We start from the raw sequence: 25603 nt of genomic DNA on the forward strand, positions 1-25603 counted from the left end.
ATCTATCTATCTATCATCTATCTATCATCTATCTATCTATCTATCTATCTATCTATCTATCTATCTATCTATCTATCTATCTATCTATCTATCTATCTATTTCTGCTTGTAAGAACATCTTAAAGGTGGCACAAATGTCTCTTCTCATTCTGTTTTCTCTTTTCCTCATTTAACAGTATCTTCACATAAAGATCTTAATAATTGTGACATAGTAATAATATAAGTTATCAATGTTTTCTTCTATGTTCTGTGCTGTTTTGTATCCTGATCAAGACATCTGTGACCAAGATCATAAAGTTAATTTTTCATATTCTCTTCTAGAGTTGAGCTGTCTCAACAGTAGCAAGCAATCACATACGATTTTGGCTCTATTATATTAAATAATTGAGATAAGGCCAATGGAAATAAAAGATCAACTTCCTGTTCATACTAGCTATACATTTAATGGTTCAAGAACCATAGATAGAGGACCCTTTCCTTGCAGAAAGTTCTTCTGCTCACATATGCTTAGAAACATCACCAGTTTGGCTTTTGTGGCTCTATATTGTTATTAGTCCTATGTAAGAGGATGATTAATTATGACCTTCTGTGACATGAAGGTCTTGGATCCTAGAACCCTGACTAGGGGCATCAAGGTAATAAAGAATGGATATACAAACACATGTTCAGCAAAGTTGGTATCAGGTGCAAGTTTTCTAACCTGCCACAACCTGGAGCCTTGGGTGTCTATTGGGTTGAGCAGAAGGGAGAGGTTGGCTAGTCTTAACGGGAGGTGTATGTAGTCTTGGGCTGTAAACATCAGAGGGGAGGAGCTGTAGTTCATAGTCTTTGAACTATCAAAGACTAATTGTCCACAGCATACTTGGCCTTCTAAAAAAGTTTTGCCATTTCTCTTGAGTGTGGGCCATTTGGGTAATGGTTTTATGAATGAATTTTGCATGAGTCTGAGGCTTTGGAGTTCTCACTGTGGCAGTGCCCCTGTCAACAATGATCCTTCACTCAGTAATTCACTCAGTCAGGATTTCATTCTCTCATAGCTCCCCACACTCCTTACAGTAGCCCTATGTAAACAAAACAGAAACAAAATTGAGCTCATGTGTCTTTGTTAAAAATGGTTCTACATTTTACTTTATTATTAAATTTACAGATGTAAACTAGAGGTTGAAGAACAGAGCCATGGCTCTCTGCTATCCCATGGCTTCAACAATGGACACAGGTAACAAAGAATGTTAGCAGGCAAGCAAGCAAGCTGGTGCTGAAAGCTCCTTCTCCAAACACTCCACTTTCTGCAGGACATAATCAGGGAGGTGCAGCTTCATGCGCTCTTAGCCTAGCCATGTGGTGTGGAGCTGCCTGAGGTCTCCCAAGACAAGGCTGCACCCAAATTCATCAAGCAGAAACTAAGTGTGCAAGAAGAAGCAGGAGCTGTGTCCATGAGGAAATCTACTATCTGTGAGGACTAAGCACACCATGTCCATCCCGCCCCTCAATAAAGTCTATGCAGTAACATAATGATAATAATAACTCAGAAATTTAGAAATTATGGTGAAGTAGTGCCAGGAAGAATTTAAGCCATTTTTCTTTGGAGTTGTGGGAAGTGATGATGTAATGAATAGCTATCACATGGTAAGGATGTCGTGGGGAAAAAATATGAAAATGTTAATTTTCTCATCTTTTACAGGAATAAATCCAATGTTACCTTAAATAAATAAAGTAGAGAAGTTTGGATTTTGCACATTTTGTGCATTTTCTATCACAAATTCTTTCAGCCTAGGAGGAAACTTTTAGGACACACCTCCGCTGTGAAGGAAACTGGGGAAGCCCATTCATTAAGCCAGCTTTGTTCATTCCCTGTTCCTATAAAAAATTCAGGCAAAAAAATACAATCTGATATTGAAAAATTGGATTGTCACAGAGACTTTCCCATATTTTGACCCTTCTTTTCTTCCTGCCCGGATATTTCACTAATTTCTTCTTTATCCCCCAGTCCTTGACAAAGCACAGACTTGTGAAAGGGATCGGAGGAATTGGAGCAGATGTCCAGATGACTGCTCAGGCATCAGCAGCAGGTAGAAACCACAATGTTCTCCATCTCTTGCACCACACTCTCAATGACAGTTCATTAAAATGGAAGAAGTAAAAACTTGCCCCAACTCAAGGTCATATGACTTTTTATGCTCTGTGCCATGACACACTGCAATCCTGCTCTGGTCTTCGGAGTAGCTGGGTTTTCATATTTACCCTGCCGTGCATAAACTCATACAGACTGTGTTCTTAATTTGAGCCGTAGTTTTTCCTTGCCATCCTGTTGAAGATTAATTATAATATTTTGCATATGATAAACATTTTTGCTGGTATTTTCCTTCTAACTAGTTAAAATATCGGAGAAAATGGGTGTTTTTGTAAGTTTGAAAATTCTTTATAATAGTCATAGCTGGATAGAAGTAGTCATTACTTTAAAATGTAAGATTTTAAATCTTTAAGCCTGATATCATAGAAACTCCATAGCATATTGGTAAATAAAACAATTTGTATAGTAGAATTCTATTGCAGAAACAACTGCATTTGCATGGATGTCTGGAAGTGGGTACACCTTATGATTAATTTATAGCAGATCAGGTGTGAATCTAAATTATCAACAAAAGCAATGAGAGAAAGTTCTGTGACCTCAGTCTAAATACGTTTGAAATGTTGGTATGTCGGCTGATTATAAATCAGTTAGAAATGTTTTCATTGGGAAAAATAAAATAGCTATTTTTAGATTTCAATTAAAGCTATCAGTTCTCAAAAGTATTGCATGAAATAACCTGCTGTTTATGTCCCACTTCCAAGAGTGCCATTTACATGGGGAGATTGTGCAACTTTGCCAATGAAAACAGCATCTCCGCAGGAGCGGGATGTCTCTTCACTTCAGTTGGTGAAAATCCTATGGAAAGTGTCATACCATTTTTATTACACAAAGGGAGCGGTCTGGAACTCATATTTGATAATATTTGATAATATTATTTGTCAGTAAAGTGGTGTATGGAGTCCAATAAGGTGACTCAGCATGTGCAGAAGCATGCTGAAAAGACTGTCGACTTGCATACAGTTGTCCTATGACACTATATGATTGTTGTAGACCCACACACATGCATATACTTATTTACATACATACACACAATACTAATAAAATATTAAAATCAGAAAATAGTACTATATCTAAAAATTCAGAGCTAGGACCCAGAAATAAAAGAAAACATATGACACTTGTCTTTCCGGGTTTGGGTTTTCCTGCATAATACACTATTTCCCAATTCCATTCACGTACTCAAAAATGTCATGATTCCATTTTTCATTGCAGATGAATCAAATTTCATTGTACTCATGTAGCACATTTTTCACTGTTCTTCACATCTGTTCTTACAAACCTACCCAATTATTCATGTTGGTGAGGTCATGTATCCTAGGGGGAACTTACTGCTGTTATTTCCATAGCCCATAAAATTTCTATCTGTATCCTAAATCCATTTATACCCATAGATAAACATAGTTTTCTTCCCCCCGTCAAAGACTCTGCTTTTTGCAGAAGATGGTGACTATTACAGAGATCTACAAGTCAAAATACATACAGAAAAATGACCATGGTATGTCCAAACCCAACTGATAAATCTATAGTGTAAGACCTGAGCCTTAGTTCAGGGTACACTGAGCTAAGAGCCACACATGACAGCTAAGCTGCACCCATTAAATCTCAACAATATAGATACCTAATCTAGGCCTGCATAGTGAGAACTCTAGCTACCATGCCAAAGTGGATGGGGGAAGTCTCATACGGCCCCAACTCTAACTCAATAGTTACAGAGAGTCAAGGGCTGCACCCAAGGGAGAATCCAGTTTCTCCATGGACAGGCCTCCTGATACGCTATCTAAAATCCAGATGACCAGCCCTAAACACATATACATGTAAGCAGTTCTAAGTGTCAGGCACACACACACACACACACACACACACACACACACACACACACAACACACGCACACACACACACATATATACATATAAATACATTACTTATGTATGAAAGTCTCAAAAATTTTTTAAAAATTTCAAATAGAAATGGAAATATAGATAATTGAATAGAAGAAAGTCCTTGACCCTTGTTTCCTGTGGCTTGAGAAAAATCAATCTATGTGAAGAATGTTTGTTTTTACCAGCATATAAGGATTATACCGGGAAGCTCCTGAGTATTAGAAACACACATGCAAAAAGTTGTTCCAGTTTTATCATCTAAATGCATAAGTACAAGTATCATTCATGAAAATGGATTAAAGGATGGCTTTAAAATAAAAACAAGTTCAATATCTTGACTGTAATAGTAAATACTTGTTTAATATGGTATTCATACAATAATTGATGCAGGTGAGGGACTATTGTTCCTATGAAGTATATATTGGATGTTTTTTCTTCCATGTAGTCAGGGGTATACAGATTTGGGGGGCCGTGAGAAAACAAAATCTCTGGGAAGAAGGGCATTTATTAAAAACAGGAACACTGAGAGAGCAGCCAGTGAGAAAGAGAGTTCTAGAAGTTGAATCAAGTTGATGGACCCAGAGAAAAAGAAGGTTTCACAGACTCATCTCTGCTACAAAATCCGAGATTAGTTCTCTCCTAACAATAAGATATAAATAAACCATGTCAACATTTTCAAACACGATAATGGGATTATTCAAATGTTGAATAAAGTGGAGACAGTAATGAGTTTGGGCATGTAGGTCATGGAGAGAATAGCAATGTTTTCCTTCTGTTTTTTTGTGTTTGAAGGCATGTTCTTTAAAAATCCATTGAAATGAAGATTTATTGTTAAAAGAGGTCTTTGTAAGCACTTATCTGGCTTTGAAAGATCTCGATGAATCCAACAACCAGATACCACAAAACAATCAAAGATCAGTTAATTAAATATACAAACCCATAATTTAGCAGATTTGAAGGACACTGTGTTTTGTTTTGTAACAGTCAATATTAATATAACCCAAGGAATTAATAAAATTATATATTAAAATAAATAAAACATCATTATTATTTTTTATATTACAGAAAATAGAAATATAAAATAAAATTTGAACTCATAGTGATAAATTTAGTCTTTTGCTTTCAAGGTGACTGAACCAAATCAAAGATTTTGACACTCTAATGTCTTGGTTTTACTGAATGTCTTAGAAAAAGTGGTTGATTTCATTTTTTTATTTTACAAAACTATCTTTCCTCATTTGATATACCAATCCCAGTTCCCACACCCTCCCTTTTTTCTGTTCCCTCAACCTTCCCCACACCCCATCCACTCCTCAGAGAGGGTAAGATTTCCCATGGAAAGTCAACAAAGTCTAGCACATTTCTCTGAGGCAGGACCAACAACCTCCCTACTATATCTAGACTAAGCAAGAAATTCATCCAAAGAGAATGGGTTTCAAAAAGCCAGTACAAGCAGTGGAGATAAATCCTGGTCTCACTGCCAGTGGCCCCATAGTCTGCCCCAGTCATACAACTGTCACCCACATTCAGAGAACCTAGTGTGGTCGTATGCTGGTTCCCCTGCTGTCAGGCCAGAGTAGGTGAGTTCCCATTAGCTCAGGTAAGCTGTTTCAGTGAGTATCCCCATCATACTCTTGACCCCTTTGTTTATATTGTTCCTCCCTCTGTTTGACTGGACTTTGGGAGTTCAGCCTAGTGTTCTGCTGTAGATCTCTGCATCTGCTTCCATCAGTTGTTGGATGAAGGTTCTATGATGACATTTAAGATAGTCATCAATCTGACTACAGGGCAAGGCCACTTCAGCACCCTCTTCTCTTTGCTTGGGGTCTCAGCTAGGGGGTCATCCTTGTGAATTTCCAGAAATTTCTCTAGTGCCAGGTTTCTTGCTAGCCCCATAATGGCTCCCTCAATCAAAATATCTCCTTGCTCTCGCTCTCTGTCCTTCCCCCATCTGATTGTATTTTAAATGCTTAAACATTTAACAAAATTCATAAAATGTATAAATATATACTCATGATTTACTAAATGTTTTTTAATACTCTATTAAGTAAATCCATAGATTTCAGCATATTGAAAGTATAATTAGAGGCACAAATAGATATTTTTCTTGCCAAGGTTTAGTTCATTAAGAAAACAAGAACTAACTTACTTTTGCCATAATGAAAGATATAGCTCACAAAGCACAGGCTTACAGAATAAACTACTCCTGCAGAAGACCCTTGGTTACCAGCTCACAACTAACTGTGACTCCAGCTCCAGGGGGATAGCTGGTCTCTATGGGAACCTGTACTCATGTGCACATAGATAGACACACACATATTTTTTAAAAAATTTAGAAAAAAACCCAGAAAATGTCTTTGTAGAATTGAAGCCATTTTTATCTTCACAAAGAGGATGCTTACAGACACAAAAGGGCTCATGGACAGAGGGTTTTATAGGAATAATGATTTTAAGGTTCAATATCACAATAGGTTAACTATAAATGATGCAATCAATTAGTTGAAGATATCAGAATAACTAGTAGAAGCAATATTGAGTGTTCTAAACAAAAAATGACCTCTGTGCCTGGGGTGGTAGAGGTGCCTGTGACCCAAAGTGATCATTACACATCTTACGCAGGCACTGAAATGTAACTCCATACCTCCTAAATATGCCCAAGTACTATGTATTAATACCAATGTGTTGTCCCAATGCTAAGGTTCTTGTTTTGACATGAATCTGGCCACGATAGGATTATTATGAGGAAAACTGGATGAAGGGTACATGGAAACTGCCAATACTAATTCTGAACCTTGTGAAACTTTAATTATTTCAACATAAAGATGCTATAAAAATCTCTGTAGATCATAGTTATTTCCTCAGATCTAATTTTAGGCTGTCTCAGTGATGCAGGCAGGTGATTTTTGTCATAGCTTCGGGGCCTTTCTAATGTATTTTTTTTACCTCATTTGGATGCTCTGTGAATTCCATACACAGATACTTAGTGAGTCTGCTAATCCAGGCTTATTAATTTTTAAACTATTAACACGCTTAAACACATAATGAATCTGCCACAATCATAAATATTACAAAATATTTGTGCATGTTTATATATAGTGATTCTACTCTCTGCATGGTGCCATGATAAAAATGAGCTTTCTGGCACCCTCCAAGGTTCTAAATCCATGTGTAGTACAGAGATTTTTGGCTATGAAAGGTGCTGCTTTCTTGTTGAGAAACAACTAATTGCTTTTCCTTACACTCAGAAAGAAAACATGACCCTTACAGTGCCTCAGGGACTAACAAAATTTGCCCAGTGTTGATACTTGTGGTCTTCTTATGTTCATGTCTATTTTTCTTTCTGCTTATTTTTTTTTGGACACAATCAGCACCTTCTTGCCCAGGAGACTATAGGTTGCTATACTCTTTGCTCAAGGAGGATAGAATAGCACAGCTCAGCTTCAAATAATGTATCAAGACAGAACCATCAGATTTCATGTAGAAAACTTGAATTAATATAAAAATATAAATTAGTTTCAGTATTCCTAGAGCCTATTCAAATATCCTTTGATATACACATTGATGCGTGCACCTATGATCTTCCTAGAAAGATTGTTTCCAGGACATCGGAAATGAGCCATGCTTGGGAGAAAATAGAGGCATTATCATTTTGGAGAGCAGAAGTGGGCTTTGATGTAGTGAAGCAATCGTGGGTGGGTATTCCCCTTCTCTACCTAGTCTATGCATATGAAGATGTAAAATATGTTCCCCTTGCTTCTGGACCTGAGAATGGAGGCTTTAAGTGCTGTTCACTTTGTGTTTTAAAAAAGTTTAATTCTATTTTAATATTTTAATTGAAATAGAATCATATCCTTTTCTCTCTCCTTTGCCTCTACCTAGTCCCTCCCAGTTACCCTCTTTTCAACCCTTCCCATGCTCTCCAACTCTCAAGCTGATAAGCCGATGATGGAATTATGACTTTAATGATAAGATTTAATGGTGTGGGTTATAGAACTCAAATGAAATGATTATTGAATTTTCATTGTGACTCTCCCCTTTTTTCCACACAACATTTTGAAAACCTAAGAAACACAGAAAATATGCCAAAACAAAGACAGTGAGAAAAACCAAAGGGATATGAACATGAATTGAAGCTTGAGGGTTAAACAGGTCTGGGTTGCACTTGCAAAGAGGCTGAAAAATAATTGGCTGTAACTTCTCCCAAGTCTAGTATTGAAGGGAAACTGCTATATATTTTCCTTTATTTCTAACATAAATCAAAGCCAGTGTATTTCAATCTATGCTGCTTCTAGTAGAGAAAAGAGCAGGGAGTTCTGAAAAAAGACAATAATAATAACAACACTAATAATGATGATGATAAATTATTAATTGGTATATTATCTCATTCTTGTAGTGATGTTTAATCTCATTTCTGCTAATAAAGAGAAATGCCAACCCCGAGATTCAACTCCATGGTTGTGGGGGTGAGGATAGGAAAGACAACTTAAAAATGTATTCATATGAACCTTTAAGATAATCACATACATATCTTCCTTCCAGTCACTTCATTTCCCCCCTCTACCAATTAGAGTCTGCCCCTAGGACAAAAGAAAGCAGAGCCAGTAAATATCATCTATTTCTGTCTCACTGGCCAGTCATATTTTGGGCATCTGACTCAGCACAGTGCGGGCTGGGTGTCCAGGCTCTTCCTGAGGTTAGACAGACTTTCAGTGTGGCAGCTGTCCTGGCTAGTAATTCGAGGACCTGGGTAAGAAGAGGTCTGAGAAGGTGGAGATGTTGAACTTCTCTGTGACCGGAGCAGCTCTGAGAGATCAGCTTCTCTTCAGGTCCCCTGAAGAGGCCCTTTCTCGGAATTAAGCCATAAGCAAAAGTGACTCATGCTTGTTAGAATCCACTCCTTGCTAATTTCTGAGAAAGACCTTAGTCTGTCCCAGCATTCTCCCTCATCAGATAAAGTGCTCAGGATATTGGATGGCCGAGATGGGGCTGTCACAATGAGGTCATGAGATTCATTCTGTCTATTTCGGAGACGTTATTGTTAAGGAAAATGAGGCAGAGACCCAGATATATTTCCAATTCTATGAAGCTCTGAATCCAGCAATAAGAATAAACATGGACCCAAAGGGCAGTGTGATGTGAAGTAGAAGGTAACCCCCAAAGAATAAACCCAGGGGCTCAGACACAAGGAGCACAATGGAATTTTAGGAAAGGCCACATTTAAAAGCCATTTTTATTGAGCATTATAGCATTTACATATGTTTAAAGAATTCAACAGATACTCAGATTTTGGTGATGGGATTAATTACTAAGATAGGAAATGAGCCCAGAAGGAAAAGCTGGATGTGATGAAGTGGAAATGTCTGGAAAGGGTGTGTGACGTAAGACGTCACAGAGGTGTGCCTGATGTCGAAGGTGGCTGAGTTTGGATGAAGGATAACAGCCTGGAACATTGCCCAAACTCCTATCCTATTGATAAACAACATTTGTAATTTGAAAGTCTAAAAATGAACTAAAGAGCACATATAAACCCTTGGGAAATAAGTTTATATAACTCTTGAATAAGAATAAAGTTGAGGTGCTGGAAAGATGGCTCATTTGTTAAAGATGTTTATTGCTCTTACAGAGGACTTGGTTCCAGTCCCAGCACTGAGGCCAAGGGGCTCACAACTATCTGTAACTTGAACTCAATTTCCTCTTCTGGCCTCTTTGGGCACCTGTACTCATGTGCATGTACCGCCACACAGACACACACAGATACACATAATTTAAAAATAAAATGCAAAGACTTTTAACAGAAAATGATTTAACATAAAAGATTGGTATATTATAGTAATATTAATATAATATTGTGATATTTATTATATGCTATGATGAGATTTGGTATGAAGTCAGTATTGCCCAGGTCTGTCTTCCCAGTGCCCCCACCTTTTGTAGGTACAGCCCCTACATCTAAGGAACATCTCATCACTGCATTGACACACTAAAGAAGGGGCATTTGTGGAGGGTTTACTGAAAAAATAATGAACTTGGATGATTAGGGTTAAAGAAAGCGGACAAGGCAAGGTGAAGCCCCAAGAACAATCTTAGCAATGCCTAAAAGCTGAGGCTAGAGCTGGTGAAGAAGACCAGTAAGAAACTGGCTTTCAAAGAGGAATGTGTAGAACCAACCTGTAATCTGGGAGTACAACCATTCCAACCATTCCCCAAGCCCTCACTGTTCATCTCTTACTGGAATCACCCGCCATGTAAATGTCTCCTACCAGGGCAGGAGGTCCCTCATGCAGTCCTTATAGCTCAGCTTCTTGGAGCTCAGGGCAAAGCAGAGAATAGTGGAAAATGACTTTGTAGCGGTGAGCAGACTAAATCCGGCCCAGACATGAAAGGGCATACTTTATTTGTTCACAGGGTCTTGGAAGGTCCCACTTTATTTACCTTGATGAGCATGCCTTTGTGAGGTGAATTTAGGATATCTGCCCAATATGAAATACACTAGGCCTTTTACCATTCTCCAGTGAATATAACCTTCATCCCAAGCAATCCTATCCTGTGAACAGGAATATCAGCCAGGAGGAGATGACGCTTGCCTTTAATCCCAGCACTCAGGAGGGGAAAATAGGCAAATCTCTGTGAGACTGAGGGCAACCTGGTCTACAAGAGATTGTTTCAGGACAGCTAGGGCTATTACACAGAGAAATCCTGTCTTGAAAAACAAAACAAAAAAACAAAACAAAACAAACAAACAAACAAACAAAAAGGAATGCCATCGTTTTCTCAGATTTGGGAACAGGTGTCTGTACAGTATCAATGTTTAGTTGAAAAGAAGCCGATGCCCGCATTACTTGTTAAGACTTTGTAAATCTGTTTGCTCCTTTCTCTCAAATATGCCATTTGCACATCAAAACCTTCAAAAATTCCATGCTGCAAGAGGTTGGGAGTAAGACTCGCCCATTCTTAGTTATAGGACCAGCTGTAAGTCAACCACCCGCCAGAGAAATACAGCCAGGTGCTTGTGTCTGACTTCACAGGAAGAGGCTGGGTACCGGCAAGGTTATTCTCTGTCTTGAAGACGCTTTTGTAGGAGAACAAAGGAAATAGAAGAGAGTTGTGAAAGCTTTTAGAAAGTGTCACTCATCTTCAAGGCTTCTAACTGGGTTCCAGCAAAAGAGCTAGACAGTTATAAAACAAAAACCCTTGCCTGGGAGAAAGACAGCTAGTCGGGATTAAATACCAAGCAATTAAGTGTGCCGTCTCAAACACGGACTCTGTTTTTCAAGAAATGTTATAAAATTATCTTCAAAGTGAAGAGACTCCCTAGCTTGCCAGGCTGATTGGAACGAAAGCAATCATGTTGGTTCCCATTCCCTCTACTTCCAGCGTCCTTCTCGGCCCTCAGCCGGTATCCTTTCTGTGTGGGCAGCGGGCCAGGAGAGTAGAGCACAGGACACAGGCATCAAGAGTCGCATATGAAAGAAACCAGTCTGAGGAGGAACACCCAAAACCCATTCTCACCAAGGTGTCACGTAAATAGCATGCTCCAAAAAAGCCGCTAGCTTGCTGACCGTGGGCAAAGGCAGGTGATGTGCGAATGACCCATAAAGGGTCCTGATGCTGGAGGAGAACGGGGCGTAACAGGTTTCGACCCGTCCAGCTCACTACCCCACTTCCAACCTGAGAGTTTTTCCCTTTCTTAATGATCTGTCTCTATTTCTGTCAACACTCATGTGTCCCTGCTCCAGTTCTTCCTTGTTGGAAGCAAGAACCCAGAAACCTCGGCGTGTGCCCACCCTCTGGACACATTTTCACATATATGAAGCCTACCTGGAAGAAGGCACAGGCTCTGAGACCCGGAAGACACAGCCTCACAAAGGCGCTCCCCTTCCCCTTCCTATGCAGAGCAGAGGCTCTAGTGACCCTTGACCTCTGCAGAAAACGATGCAGACAGTACACTGTGGCATTCAGGTCTGCTGGGGCAAGAGAGAGCATCATTTTAATGGAGGAGTGTGGAGTATGATGTGCTAACAAAACTTTGCGAACCTTGAGGGTGATAAAGATGTCTTTCTTTTTCTCTGCTTGTCACTCTGATCTAAGAGTCAGACAGTTACTGGAGGGAACTGAGAAATGTTTCCCCCTTCTGTCTTCCAGAGTTGCAGTTAGCTGGGGTGAGAGAGAAGAGATGATTGCACTAAGAGCCTTCTGACCTGGGCTGCATTGCTGAGAAGCAGCCATGCAGAGTCAGGGGAAGGTGGTACTGTCCATGGGTGGGATAAGATAGATTGGTGAGCACCAGCCCATCTCAAGGTCCTGCACAAATCAGGATCACGGACTAAGCAGCATTGCTGGTACCTAGTACTGAACAGAACCAGCCCAGGTTTTTCACGTGTTTATCAAAATTAATATTTAAAATATATTGACATCTGGATTTCCTTTAACAACACTGAGATGCCCTGAAGTCACAGAACTCTTCTTAAATAGGAAAAGGTGCTTCGTGTGTACAGTTCAATGTGTTGACTGAGCTGACCGCAAAGCCAGACTTTAAAAGCTCTCCCCAGTGTGCCCATCTTGGCTGGCAGTTTGGTATTTGTGTAGAACATCTGTGAAAACTAACAGAGCAGAGAACCAGGGACTTGGGGGCTCATCCCCAGAGTCAATTCTTTCCAAGGGATTTGAACATGATTCAGAGGGCTTTTAGAAGCCTGTGAAGTATCAACAGGATGGTGACTCCACACTTCTCATCTGGAATATGCCCATCCATGCAAAAAGGCAGAATGGGGCACGATGCATGCCAGAATTTTACTTGTGGTTTAAATAAAAATATCATGCATGCTGCTATTTATAACAACCAGAAAGGAAACTTAATTTTGTATAACCTTCTTTCTCGAGTTCTTCCAGATTGGATGTGATCAAATGAAGCCACCTTCTTTCAGAAGGGAACTTCAAAGGGATGTGTCTAGTGTGCAGGCCTGCTAGCTGTCTGCTTGTATCCACAGTAGGAGGGCCGGGTATGAATCTCATTAGCAGAAGAGCCCTTAGAAATCTCTGGTCCTGCTGCAAACCAAGAGCTACAGACATTTTCCAACAGGGACTTAATAACAGAAATGACATTAGGTGAGTCTGAGCCTCGAAAAGAGGTAGCAGTGACTTCTGAATTACAGCTGAGGAAAAATCCTCTGAACGTTCTGCTTCCTGCAGTGGTTAGATCTAGCTGAAAATGGACACCTGACAGGAAGCCTTTCTGTGCTGTCTCTCTCCTTCCTCCCACCCCTGCTGAATTCTGACTGACGAGGACAGCACTCTATTGCTATTAGTGTTTTAACTATCTGGAGGTTTGATTCAAGGCTCTACCCCATATGTGTTCCATGCTGGCAGAGCTCCCCTCTCTCAGAGAAGGAGGAAACATTCATTGATTGGTTAGCAGGGTTTCTGTTAGAGCCTGCATCTGTAGTTAGAGATTGGAAACCCCTAGCCGCCAGGACTCTTATAAAAATTCCCAGGCTGCTGTGTGACTGAGAAAGAGCAAGAAAAACTGAATCCTGCAGGCTTTTCCTTAACACCCTTCCTCACCTTTCCTGCTTCTGCTGCAACATTGAGGGAAACTGGGGTGGGAGGGTGGAGCAACATCCCTGATTGAGAACCTTTTCTGGTTATGGCAGGTCTAACAGTCTCTTCTGATTGGTCATTACTCTCATCATTTGTATACTCAAACCCACCCAATCAGGGACCACCTGAGGTTATAGCAATCTGGTTCTTAGTAAGCTCTTGGCTCTGCTCAGGACCCTGGCAAGATGAAAGATTCCAAAGTAGGACTCATGAGACCACGGGGGAGGAAAGATTGTGCCTGTTGCTTCAAGACTCGTTGAGGAAAGGACCTTCAAAGACTTGCCTTTGAAATCTGCCAGCGTCAGCCACCTCCAAGACCTACCTTCAGGACTTACTAGAGAGGTTCCTCCAAGGCCTGCTTTTGAAATGTACTGCCCCTGATACTCTCACTGATGACCTACTCCCCCTTTGACTTGTGTTTCAAAGAAAAGCTCTCAGTAGGCATCCTGAATGCCTGCCAAGGGCTTGGAGTGTAGCTTAACTGGGAACCTAACCTTTCTCCAAGTCCCTGGCTTGGCATGCCAAGGCTTTTGCGAGTTCAGAGATGCAATACCTGCAACCTCTCTGTTGGCACCTCTGTGTCACCCCAAGTTCAGAAGCTCTGCTCTGTATTCTGGATTGTCATGCCTAAGCACTGATTTTCTGTTTTCTTTTCTGAGCTTTTTCCATTTGAATTATTACCTCTGCATGACAAGAAAAGTTTCCTTTGTTTCTCAATTTATCTGCTTACTCCATTTTTTTGGAGGGAAGGCAAGACAAGAACTGGATTGATGATCCACCATCACATATCAGCTGTAGCAGGACTCAGGCTTGGCCATAATCATTTGTGGGATCCCAGTTATTAGGTGCCCCGGTGTATGGGTTCCCCGCTTCCTTACCTATAAGCTGAAGAAGGTAGAATCTTCTATCCTTCATCACAAATCCACCAGTTCATGGTGGTGATAAGTGGTTTCCACTTCTGGAATGAAGGAAATCATTACTTGAGTACTTATAGGTCTGCACATCAGTGGATAATTAAGTTAGTCCCTTATGCTTCCTGAGAAAGACCAGCTTCAACTGTGTGCAATGTGCTGCGGGGAAATGGAGGGTGTAGCAGTTTGAATGAGAATGAGCCCTGGAGGCTCATATATTTCAACGCTTGTCCCACAGTTGGTAGAACTGCTTGGGAATGGACAAGAAGTCTGCCACTGAGGGTGGGCGGTGAGATTTTAGGTCCAGGGCCTTCCCAGGTAGCTTCCTCCCCTCTCCCTTTGCCTTTTGGTTTTTGTCTAAACATATCCACTCTCAGCACTGCTCCAGAACTAGGTTTGCTTGCCTGCATGATAGATGTTCCCTGCCATGATAGAAATGGAATCTACTACTTTCTGGAGCCATGAGCCCCAAATCAAATGTTTTCTTCTACAACCTGACTTGCTCATGGTGTCTATTCACAGCAATATAAAATATTCCATCAAATACAGGAATGTGGTGACATGATTTTAACCAATGAGACTAAAAGTAATACTATAGCAATACTGGAGTTTGTAAGATTGGAAATTCTTCTGCTCATAGTAATGCTGGTAAGAATGACTTCTGGTTTAGGTATTGTGTATCATTGTCTCTAAATCAAGACATTCCATGCTGAAGGGAAGCTCATTAAGACTTGGGAAGTTAAAACAAATTAATAAGCTCAGGAAATAAACAATGTGCAAGTCTCAGGAAGTTCCTGAAACACAAGATTCAAAAGTACTCCCCACCCATACACACACCTGAAAGCTACATAAACTGTAAGAACTGATGAGAAAAGGAGACTTCTAATCTTCCTAACCCCTTCTAAGCAATGTGGAGGGCTTCAGGGATGCAGCTTCCATCACCTGTCACCCATGCTGCTGTGAGCTCCTCAGAGATACAATTACTTTTGAGTCAGCCATATCCCTACAAATAAAACCTCAGCCATACCTCTGTAAACAACTCCAGTAAAGTCATTGGACTTTGGTGGGATTATTTCCCTGTTTTGTCTGTAATAAATAGACATTTGTTCGTATCTCTCCACAGTCACGCAGCACACATCTACTGTGGCCTATCTCTGGAGTTAATCCTGGGGCAAAAAAAAAACCCATGTGTTTATAACAGATGAGAATAAAAAATTATAGTAAGAATACAATAGATCATTTTTTGGACTGCTTTCTTTTAAAATGAATATCATGAGGCAAAGAAAAAATAGTCCAGAAAGAGAGCAACTGATTTTAGAGAGGAAGAATCTGGAAAAATATTTTTAGATACTTAAACCAAACTTTGTAAGGTCTTTCATCATCCAGACCTGTTTCATCTGTGAAGCTGCAGATGCTGGTGTGTACATTGTATATATGTTTGTACATGTACATGTGTACATCATACCAATAAAATTTCCCAGCTCTGCAGACATGCTCCCCCACTGACAGGAAGGGTGTCAACATCTGTCATTCCTTCGCACCAAGAGCAATAGAGCACATTGAAATAAAAAGAAAATGAAGCTTTCAATCAGCTCTGGGTAAAGGGTAAATGCCAAATAACTATATTTCTAAAATTGGAAACAGTACATCTTCCAAGTGCTGAAAGGCTCACTCGCTCATAAATACAGGGATACAGCTGGAACCAAGGGGCTCCTTAATGGTAAGTGCCTTTCAGAAAAGTGCCTGCTAGACCCTGGGCTAATTTAGCTTATTGTACCCTACATGGGTCTCAGTATAGGTCCAGTCTTGGGGTAGAAATTCGAAATGAAAACAGGAGGCTATACACTATGACTGTATAGAGAGTCTAGAAGTTGGAATTAACCTTTTGATACTAATAAAGATTGTATCTAAAATAATTTGAAATTTGGATTCTCCCCTTCTGCATCTTTGTAGAGCATGATCTGTGAGCCTTGGGCTTCAAGGACTTCATACAACTAGAAAATACCTTTGAGGAATTAATCTGTGTACTTGATTTTACTGTGTCTGGTTTTGTTTTCCTTTGCCAATTTATATAGTCTCTTTTCTCTGTGCTTTGTTAGCTCAGATAAATGGCCGGATAAAAAGCAGAAGCTACGGGCAGCAGTGATAGTGGTTGCTGTATAGGAATTCATGGAGAGCTTGAGGTTTGAAGGGAAGGAAGATAAAGGCAACAGGAGAAATAGTAGCAGAGGTAGAAAGACTCAGAGCAAGAGGAGGGACAATGGGGCTACTTTTCTCAAAGACCTAGGTTAGAGCAGACAGGAGGAGTCACAGTCAATTGTCCTGAAGCATCCATCCTACTGTGGAGCCAAGAGCCCAGACATGTGTGTTCCAGCATGTCTAGGCAGCTACCCCACAGCTGATGCTAATCAAGTGTTTGAGAAAATAGGGGACAGCTTGACTGTAAACCAGGTGCGTCTAGAACCAAACACTGAATGCCTTTATTACCTCCCGAGTGTGCCTAATGCCAGGAGGCATAGTTTAGCCCTAAGGATTACGGTGATCACATTTTTGCAGTATGGCTGTGACAAGATACTGAGTAAAAACAGACCTAGCATCTACAGAGTAGAAAGGTATACGCTTGTGTTGTTCTTGGTTTTGTTCTGCGTGCCTGAGTTCGAAAGCAGGAATTCTTACTTCCTCTGTTTGATAGTCAATATTTCCCAAAGAAGCTGTGGGTTATTACTGTCTATTTGAAGCTGCTATACGAAATGTTCCTGCCCACCCCGAGCTGTAGAGATATTCCCCACAGGAGGTCCAAGAATACTGGGGAGTTACAGGAGCTCTATTCTAGTAGATGAGGCAGTGCCTTCCCTTCTTGTGTTTACCATCGGTTAGGACTACACATCCCAAGGGAATAATAAATCCCCTTCCATCCCCATCCTGTGGCAGGAGGCAAAACAATGATTTAGTAACCTTAGACTCCACTTGGTGACAATCAGGCACCAATAGCACCTATGTGAAAAATGGGCAGATTTAAGTCTTGATAACTGAATGATGTTTTTCTCTCCACTTCTGGGCCAAACCATAGTCAATTACCTCTCTATTATCTCTCTGTCTATTCACCCATCTGTCCACTGTCTTCTTGAGTCTGGTTTATACTGCTTTCTATAATAATTTCCTATTATATCTATTTTACAGCAAACTTTTCTTTTCAATAAAAAAAATATTAGAAAGAACTTTCAAATAAGAAAATATTACACAGTAAGATTTTTCTAGACCCAAAGTATAGTCATCTTGATGAACTTCTGGACCAGTAGAGCAGCTATTCTGAAGCTGTGGAGTTTCAGACTGGGTCTTAGACTTTTACTATCAAATTATATTTACATGCATTTATCTACTATAAAAATGAGAAAATTATTGTTAAAATAATAAAAACAGATTTATATCCTTTGTGGTGATATTTTGTTTATGATCTAACAAATAAAGCTTGCCTCAAGATCAGAACATAAAGCTAGCCACACTAGCTAGCCATAGAGGCTACATGGTGGTGGCACACACCTTTAATAACAGCACCTAGGAGACAAAGGCAGACAGATATCTGTGAGTTTAAGGTCACCCTGGGCTACATAGAACTGATCCACTCTAAAAGAGAAATAATTCACACACAAGGTGATCCAGCACTTGGGATCATGTGCCTTTAATCCCAACACTAGGGAGGTGGAGACAGCGGTGATATGGCTGGGCAGAGACAGGAATGTAAGGCGGGAGGAGACAAGAGCTAGGCAGTTTTGAGCAATCAGTCTAACCAGTCTGAGGATGCTGTCTGAGGACAGGACCACCCCTTTGCTATGAGCATTGGTAGAAGTAAGATTGAAGCAGCAATAGACATGGGTGCAAATATCTCTGTTAGGGTATGGACTTCTCTGGAGTAAAATAGCCAGGTGGTAGTTCTAGTTTTAATATTTTGAGAAGTTTCTAAACTGATACTTATTGATATTAATTTGCACCACAATCATCAGCAAATAAGGGTTCCTCTTTCTCTACAACCTCTCCAACATTTGCTGTCAGATTTCTTGATGGTAACTATACAGAATTGGCTGAGGTGCTACCCCAAACTAGCTTTATTTTATTTTTACTTTGGCCAGTTTTCTTTTCTTTTTGGCCTTTTCTTACCATTTTTTAAATGATACATTCTGATCATGTTTTCCCATCCCCAACACTTCCCAGATTGTCCCCATCTCCCTACCTGCTCAATTCTATGCCCCCCCCTCTCTCTATCTCTCAATTATTTTAAAGTTCCCAGTGCTCCAGGTATATCTCATTCCCTTGAGAGAATAAAGATTTGAATCATGCATTTGTGGAGCAGGCTTTTCCACTGAGAATTAGAGGTGGAATGGTTAACAAGGCTCTGCTCAGATTTTCCTTCATTTTGAATTAAGAAATTTGAACAAAAATGAGTCATCATTAAATTACAGATGATAGAAAAATAGCACATGACCCTCTCATAAATTAATAAGGACACACATTTAGGAGAATAACAAAGTCAAAATAGTAAATTTACAATTCAGTGGTTATGAAACATATCAAACTGTTACCCACTTTATTTCATTCCTTTTGTGTGTCTGATATTTATTTGTCTTAACCAGTAAAGTCTGGTGAGATTGTGACATACCTAAGAAAAATGTAACAATAAAATCTTACAAAGAGAATATGAATAACTCTTGAAGTCCTTAATAATGTGTCTCTCTGGGAAATTGCAATTCAAATATTTTAAGGCAGAAGATTATTTCCAGCAAGTTTCATGTGGAGCCAATAAATACTATACACTCCCTACATCATCTCAACTATTTATATGGGCGACTTAAGTTTTTCATACTCTAGAGAGTTATCTTGCTATAGCAGAAGGCAGCTGGAAGTTATAGGCCAACAATACTCTTAGATATAATGATAAGCATTTATTATTGCACTTATCACTTGCCCAGTATGGCTGAGTGCCTAATCTGTTCCAGTGTGGGTGACCTGACTTTGTAGAGAAATAGGTACACAATACAGAAGCTCTCAAGAAGCAAGCAGTTACCACATTTTCTCAGGATGGCTCTAGAAAGGGAAGCAAAGGTGACTAAACTTTCCAAGTAAAGAAAATATGCCATGCCATGAATGTATGTGGGAGACAGACACTCAAACCGTGGTATCCAGACTCTAAAATGGCTCCCAGTGATTTTCAGTGATTTCATTCCCTTGTGAAGTAGCTTTTAAAGGGGAAGCACGATTAGTTTATGTCACCCATAGACTATTGTAGAAGTGCTGATGTGTTATTGACAAGCTTCATCAGAGAGTAAGATTCTGTCTCTATGTTGATGTTATGGATTACTTTCTGTAAAGGAAGTCAGTAACCATGTGATGGGGATGAGGAAACCGTGAAGAGGCCCACAAGAAGAAATTAAGAATTATCATCAACATCCACCAACCCCTTGTAGGGCATGAGAGGGGAGCATGAGGTTCAGTTGTCTAGTTCAAATCAAAGCTTAAATGACTGCAGGTCCAATTTACCTCTTACTGCAGTCTCGAAAGAGATTCAGTCAGAATTCTGGAGCCATGATACTCCTGGGCAATAAATTAACAATATGGTGCTAGATTCTTATTTTAACATGAAATTTTAGAATTATTGGTTACACAGCTGTGTAAAGAGCTAGTACAAATTATTTTAGTCTTTCGAACCCAATGACATTTCTCTCCCCTTCCTTCCCACTAGTGGACCCAACAACCTACTGAAGTCAACTGCTTGACTAATTTGATATTGCTTCTTGTTTATTTCAGGATTGACTCTGTGCATCATGTCTATTAGATTGGACGAGCTTAGCATTTGAGACAATAAACTCGATACAGTGCCACTCTCTTGGTGGAGGAGCATTAGATAATCTCTCGGAGAAGAGGACAGAACTTAAGGCAGAGGAAGGGAAGACCCTGCATGGCCTGCTCTCTTCTATGTAGCAACTCCCAATACACAGATAATGAACAAGGACTTATCTATGATATGGAAGAATGATGAGCTGATAATTTTTGTTGTTGGCCACCTTTGATGCTTTCCATTAGAAGTTTAAAGACATGTGTCCACCACGAGGATCATTATATGCAGGTGATTTTGTACAAGTCTGGTCCACGACATCAATTAAAGCCACAAAGGAAGCTGGAAAGAGGAGCAGCCCTCCTCACAGAACCCTCCCAGGACCTCTGGCTCTTACACTCCGGACTACAGGCTTGAACTTCCGTCACATACTGACTGAGCTCAACTGAGGCTCAATTATAATTTATGGATCATTTTGGTTGTCATAGGACATTATTGTAACTGAATGGCTTGGCCTTATTACAGCACCTGCATTCATCCATCTCGGAAAAATGGACAGTCAGACACTAAGTGCCTGTTGGAAAAGCCATTCCCAAGCTGTGCAGGTGAATGCTGGTTTCTGATTACTCCCAGATGGCATCTCTGGGGTGACATTACAATTTCTGTTCTCCATTTAGAGGAATAATTACCAGACACCCCATTATAGAATTTGCATATTTTAACCCAGTTTGTTTCAACATTTTCTAACTTTATTGTGAGATTCAGATTTTCTTCTTTTTCTTTTACTTTCTTACAATAATTATTCTCCCGTCAATTTTGCCTTTCTTAAAAGTATTTGCAAGTGCATCATTTAGTTAAGTCAGCAACCGCCTGGTTTGCAAGCATGAGGACCCGAGTTTGGACCTGCTGCATGCAAGTAGAAAGCCATGCTGGATAATGTGCATGAGGAACCCAACCCAAGCAAGTCCTTGGAATTTTCTGGCTGGCCAGTTTAGTAGAATTGGTGAGATTCGGGTTCAGTGAGAGAACTTGTCTCAAAAAATATGGTTAGGTACCAGCTTGACTTTCCTGTGTTCAGTGAGCCATGCTTCTGCCTACTATCTGCCTTATTTTTTGAGATAAGTTCTCTCGTTGACCCTGAATGCCACTGAATCTGCTCAAGGTGGCCATAGAGAGCCTTCCCTTTACTGACTAGTGTCCACAGTACTCAAGATCCTCTGCTTGCTAACAAAGGAGAAAGGTGAACAGCAACCTGCTAACACCGTTTGACCTGCAGTGGTGGTCTGCCTGCAGAAGATACATTGGTATAATAGTGGCACAGAAGTTGTAGACTAACCAACTAAAATCAGATTGGATTTAAGGCCCACTCCACAAGAAGGAACCCATGGTCAAGACTGCTCAGAACCTCAGAGTAGATAGGCCATGGGTCTAGGGATAAATCAGACACTACTATTCTGCTAAGGGAACGCGGCGATACAATGACTGCTAATGGACCTTCTGTTAAATATATTGATCAGTGTCTTGTTCAGCATGGGAACAAATACAGAAACTCACAACTGGATAATGTACATAGAGTGAGAGACTTTGGAACCCTCAGTTCTAAACAGGATGTCTTCATCAAATTACTCTCCTTGGGGAATGGGGAACTCTGAGGTGAAGGAGGCAGAAAGGCTGTAGCGTCTTTAAGGATGAAGGACACCAAGGAAACAAGGCCTTGCAGACACAGCAGGACTGACTCGCACATGAACTCACAGAGACGGTGATAGCACACGCAGGGCCTGTATAGGTCTAAGCCAGATGGGGTCCCAGTGCTAAGAGGGGGTGGCGAGTAGATAAGAGCACCCATCCCTAACCCAGAAGCTACCTCCAGCAGACAACCGCTCACAAAGGAAAAGTTAGTTTTCTCCCATGGTGTCTCACTGGGTACACAAACCGCACTCAAGGGCAGGACCCGGGCGCAACAGTAGATCACAACACAAAATAAACTTGCTGCAATTTTTGCAGGATTTCTGTCTCAGAACGCCTTGCCTGGGCCCTGTTTTTTCCTCACAGGTCTTTTGCTTATGTGTCATATTTCCCAGTTTTGTGCTTTTATGAAATTTTTGTGTGTGTGAATATATGTGCTTTTTCAGCTCTTGCTTGCTTTGTCCTATTCAGGTTCATTTGTTTTTATTTTATCTTATTTTTATTATTTATCTTTTTAGGGGCCTTTTGTTTGCTAATGAGAGAGGAAGAAAAGGCATAGATTTGAGTGGGTGGGGAGGTTGGTAGGCTCTGGGAAGATTGGTGGAAAAGAAGCAGTAATCAGAATATATTGTATGAAGAAAGTCTATTTTTATTAAAACAAAAATTAATAAGGTGAATGACCAGAGAGTATGGGGGCTCGGGCCTGTGGCTTCTGAGGGATCAGAGAGAAGCAGAAAGACATCCTCCAGCTCCAGCAGGTCAGTAGAGCTTGAGGAATTGGGACCTTGAGCTCCAGTGTGACCACAGACCACTGTGCAGCAAGGCCTCTGGCTTCTGCAAATCCACACAGCATCCTGAGACCAAGACTCCAGCCCAGTGGCCTCAGAGGTAAGCATACAACCCAAGAATGTGCTGCCATGTTCCTAGGGTCTCCTGAAAAGCTGGAACTTTGATTTCAGTAGTTTCCAAGGTCAGTGGTGGTATACGGCTTTGATATCTGAGGTGCTAATAGTTACTGCAGGACCCAAATCTATACCAATTTAAACTAATGTGGTCTCATGTATGTTGAACACGTAACTCTAATCACATACCCCAGATAGCAGAATGACTTAGTGGGTCTGTTTGGCACCCTGCCTTCAGCAGGTTCACAGACTTGAAAAGGTGGCCAAGCACTTGGCTTCATCTGGTTTCAGTGGTGTTTAGTGTGCAGTCCAACCTTTCACTCTCCTGGAAGACAGCCAGAGAAACACATTTGGCAATCAACATGGAGTCTCTTTAGGTCGCTTGCAGCTATCCCTCTAAGAAGAGTCACAGAAAACAAAATACCCCAATAGGCTGAGAAAAATGGGAGGTCAAAACTGAAAGGAAAACCCACTCTAAGAGATACATAAAACATGATAAGGAAATAAAACTATGACATAACTACCACCATGATCAACCAACTTGCTAAGGAATCCAAACTATAAGCACAGCTTAAATGACAGAAAGAATTCAGTTTTTTTAAATAAGGGAATTGATAGTTATGAAGAAGATCAAACAAAAAATGTATGAATTAGGGAACTCTTTCCAAAACATTGACAAAAGTCTCAAGTGGATGTAAGAGTCAGTAGGTTGAAGCCAAAAGTCCAAAATATTTGAGAAAATATTTTTCGGTGAAATTGAAATACTGAATAGCAATAAAGCAGAAGTATGTGAAATAGACACGACCACTCAAATTAAATCCACAATAGACACCAGCATTGACAGACAAGTTCATATAGAAGAGTGCTTCTTAGCCTTCCCAATGCAGCAACACTTTAGTACAGTTCCTCATGTTGTGGTGACCTCCAACCATATGCCATTTCTACTCCAGAACTGTAATTTTCCTACAGTTTTGAATTGTACATTATATGTAAGGTAAATTGTAATATTTACATTACAATGTAAATATCTGATATGCAACTCCAAGGGGTCTCCACCCACAGGTTAAGAACCACAGGTATAGAGGAACAAATTTCATGCATGGAGGACAAAGTTGAGACAACAATGTAATCAGATGTATGGAAGGAAAAATTAAGGAACATGGGTGATATTTCCAAGTCTGGGACACATTCAAAAGGCAAATACATTTAAAAATAAGGTTACATTCTCAAAACCTGAGAATTAGTGATATAGAATAAGGAACAGAGGTGAAGAGGTAAAATTGAATGGAAAAGATGGATTATTTAATAAAATTATTGTGGAAACCTCCCAAAATTTATAGAAAGTGGTAGGCACTAAATCACAAGAGGCATATAGAACTCTCGACAGAAATGCTTCATGATGTATAGTCAGACTATCAAAAGTACTAAGCAAAAAAATAATACTAAACGCAGCAGAAGGAAATCATCCACTCACATTCAAAGGCAGAAACATCAAAATTACCCCTATACTTTACACTGTCAACCACAGAAGCCAGAAGAACATGGAAAAAACTGTCTCAAGCTTTGAAGGTAAATAACAGTGAACCAAGAATTCTGTCTTTCAACATTGATGGAGAAATAAAGGTTTTCCAAGGTAAACACAAATCAAGGCAATTCATCACAATCAACTCAGTATGGAAGAAAGTCTTTAATGGAGTATGTCACAATGAGGAAGAAGAAAGATAGCTTCTTTGATCTGAGTACAAGAGAGTGTATACTCCATGAAAACAAGACAAATAAACTAGATACGGGAAGCAAATAGGCATGTCTAAAGCAGAAACTCAGCAAACTCTCAAAACAGGTGCAGGAAGAGTAATGCCAGCAACACAGCCAAACAGAAGATCCTGTAACAAGTCCCTGTGAAACAGAAAACTCCTCTCTGTAATGAAGTGAAATGTCAGTGGTTCCAACTCAACACCAGAATAATAGAGATTAATGCACTAGATTAAAAACCAAGACCCAAAAATGTGCTGTCTCCAAGAAACACACTTAGCTAGCAAAGATATTCAGAATCTCCGTAACAAAAGGTTGAATAACTACCTAGCAAATCAAACATTAAAGAAATAGAAGCAACTCTCCTGACATCAGGCAATTAGACTTCATACTAAGTAGAAGAGGCTACTAACAGGAGGAGCAGTTACTCTAGAAGATATAACAATGCAAACATAAGCCCTGAATATGGGAGCCAGTGACTTCATAAAACAATCATGGAGACCATATAGTTCCTGATACAAGACTGGGAGACCTCAATACTCCACTCCCACATATGTGTTCCTTATATGTCCACTTTTATATTCTTCCAAACTAGAGGTGAGTAAAGAAACTTCAGACCTGAAAATTTAACTGGACATGGCGCGCGCGTGTGCACACACACTCGCGCATACACACACACATACACACACACACACACACCTCTATATCTATATCTTTATCTATTTCTCTCTTTCTCTCTGTATAGATAGATATATTTCTACCCAAATAACGAAGAAAAATACCCACTTTTCTCAGTAGTTCATGGCCCCTCTTCAAAACTGATTATATCACAGGACACAAATCAAGTACCAACAAATATTTTAAAAAGCTAAGATGATACATTGTGTCACATAAGAACACACTGCAATATATCTAG

This window comes from Microtus ochrogaster, chromosome 5, assembly GCF_000317375.1.
Source record: "Microtus ochrogaster isolate Prairie Vole_2 chromosome 5, MicOch1.0, whole genome shotgun sequence".
Taxonomy (NCBI): domain Eukaryota; kingdom Metazoa; phylum Chordata; class Mammalia; order Rodentia; family Cricetidae; genus Microtus; species Microtus ochrogaster.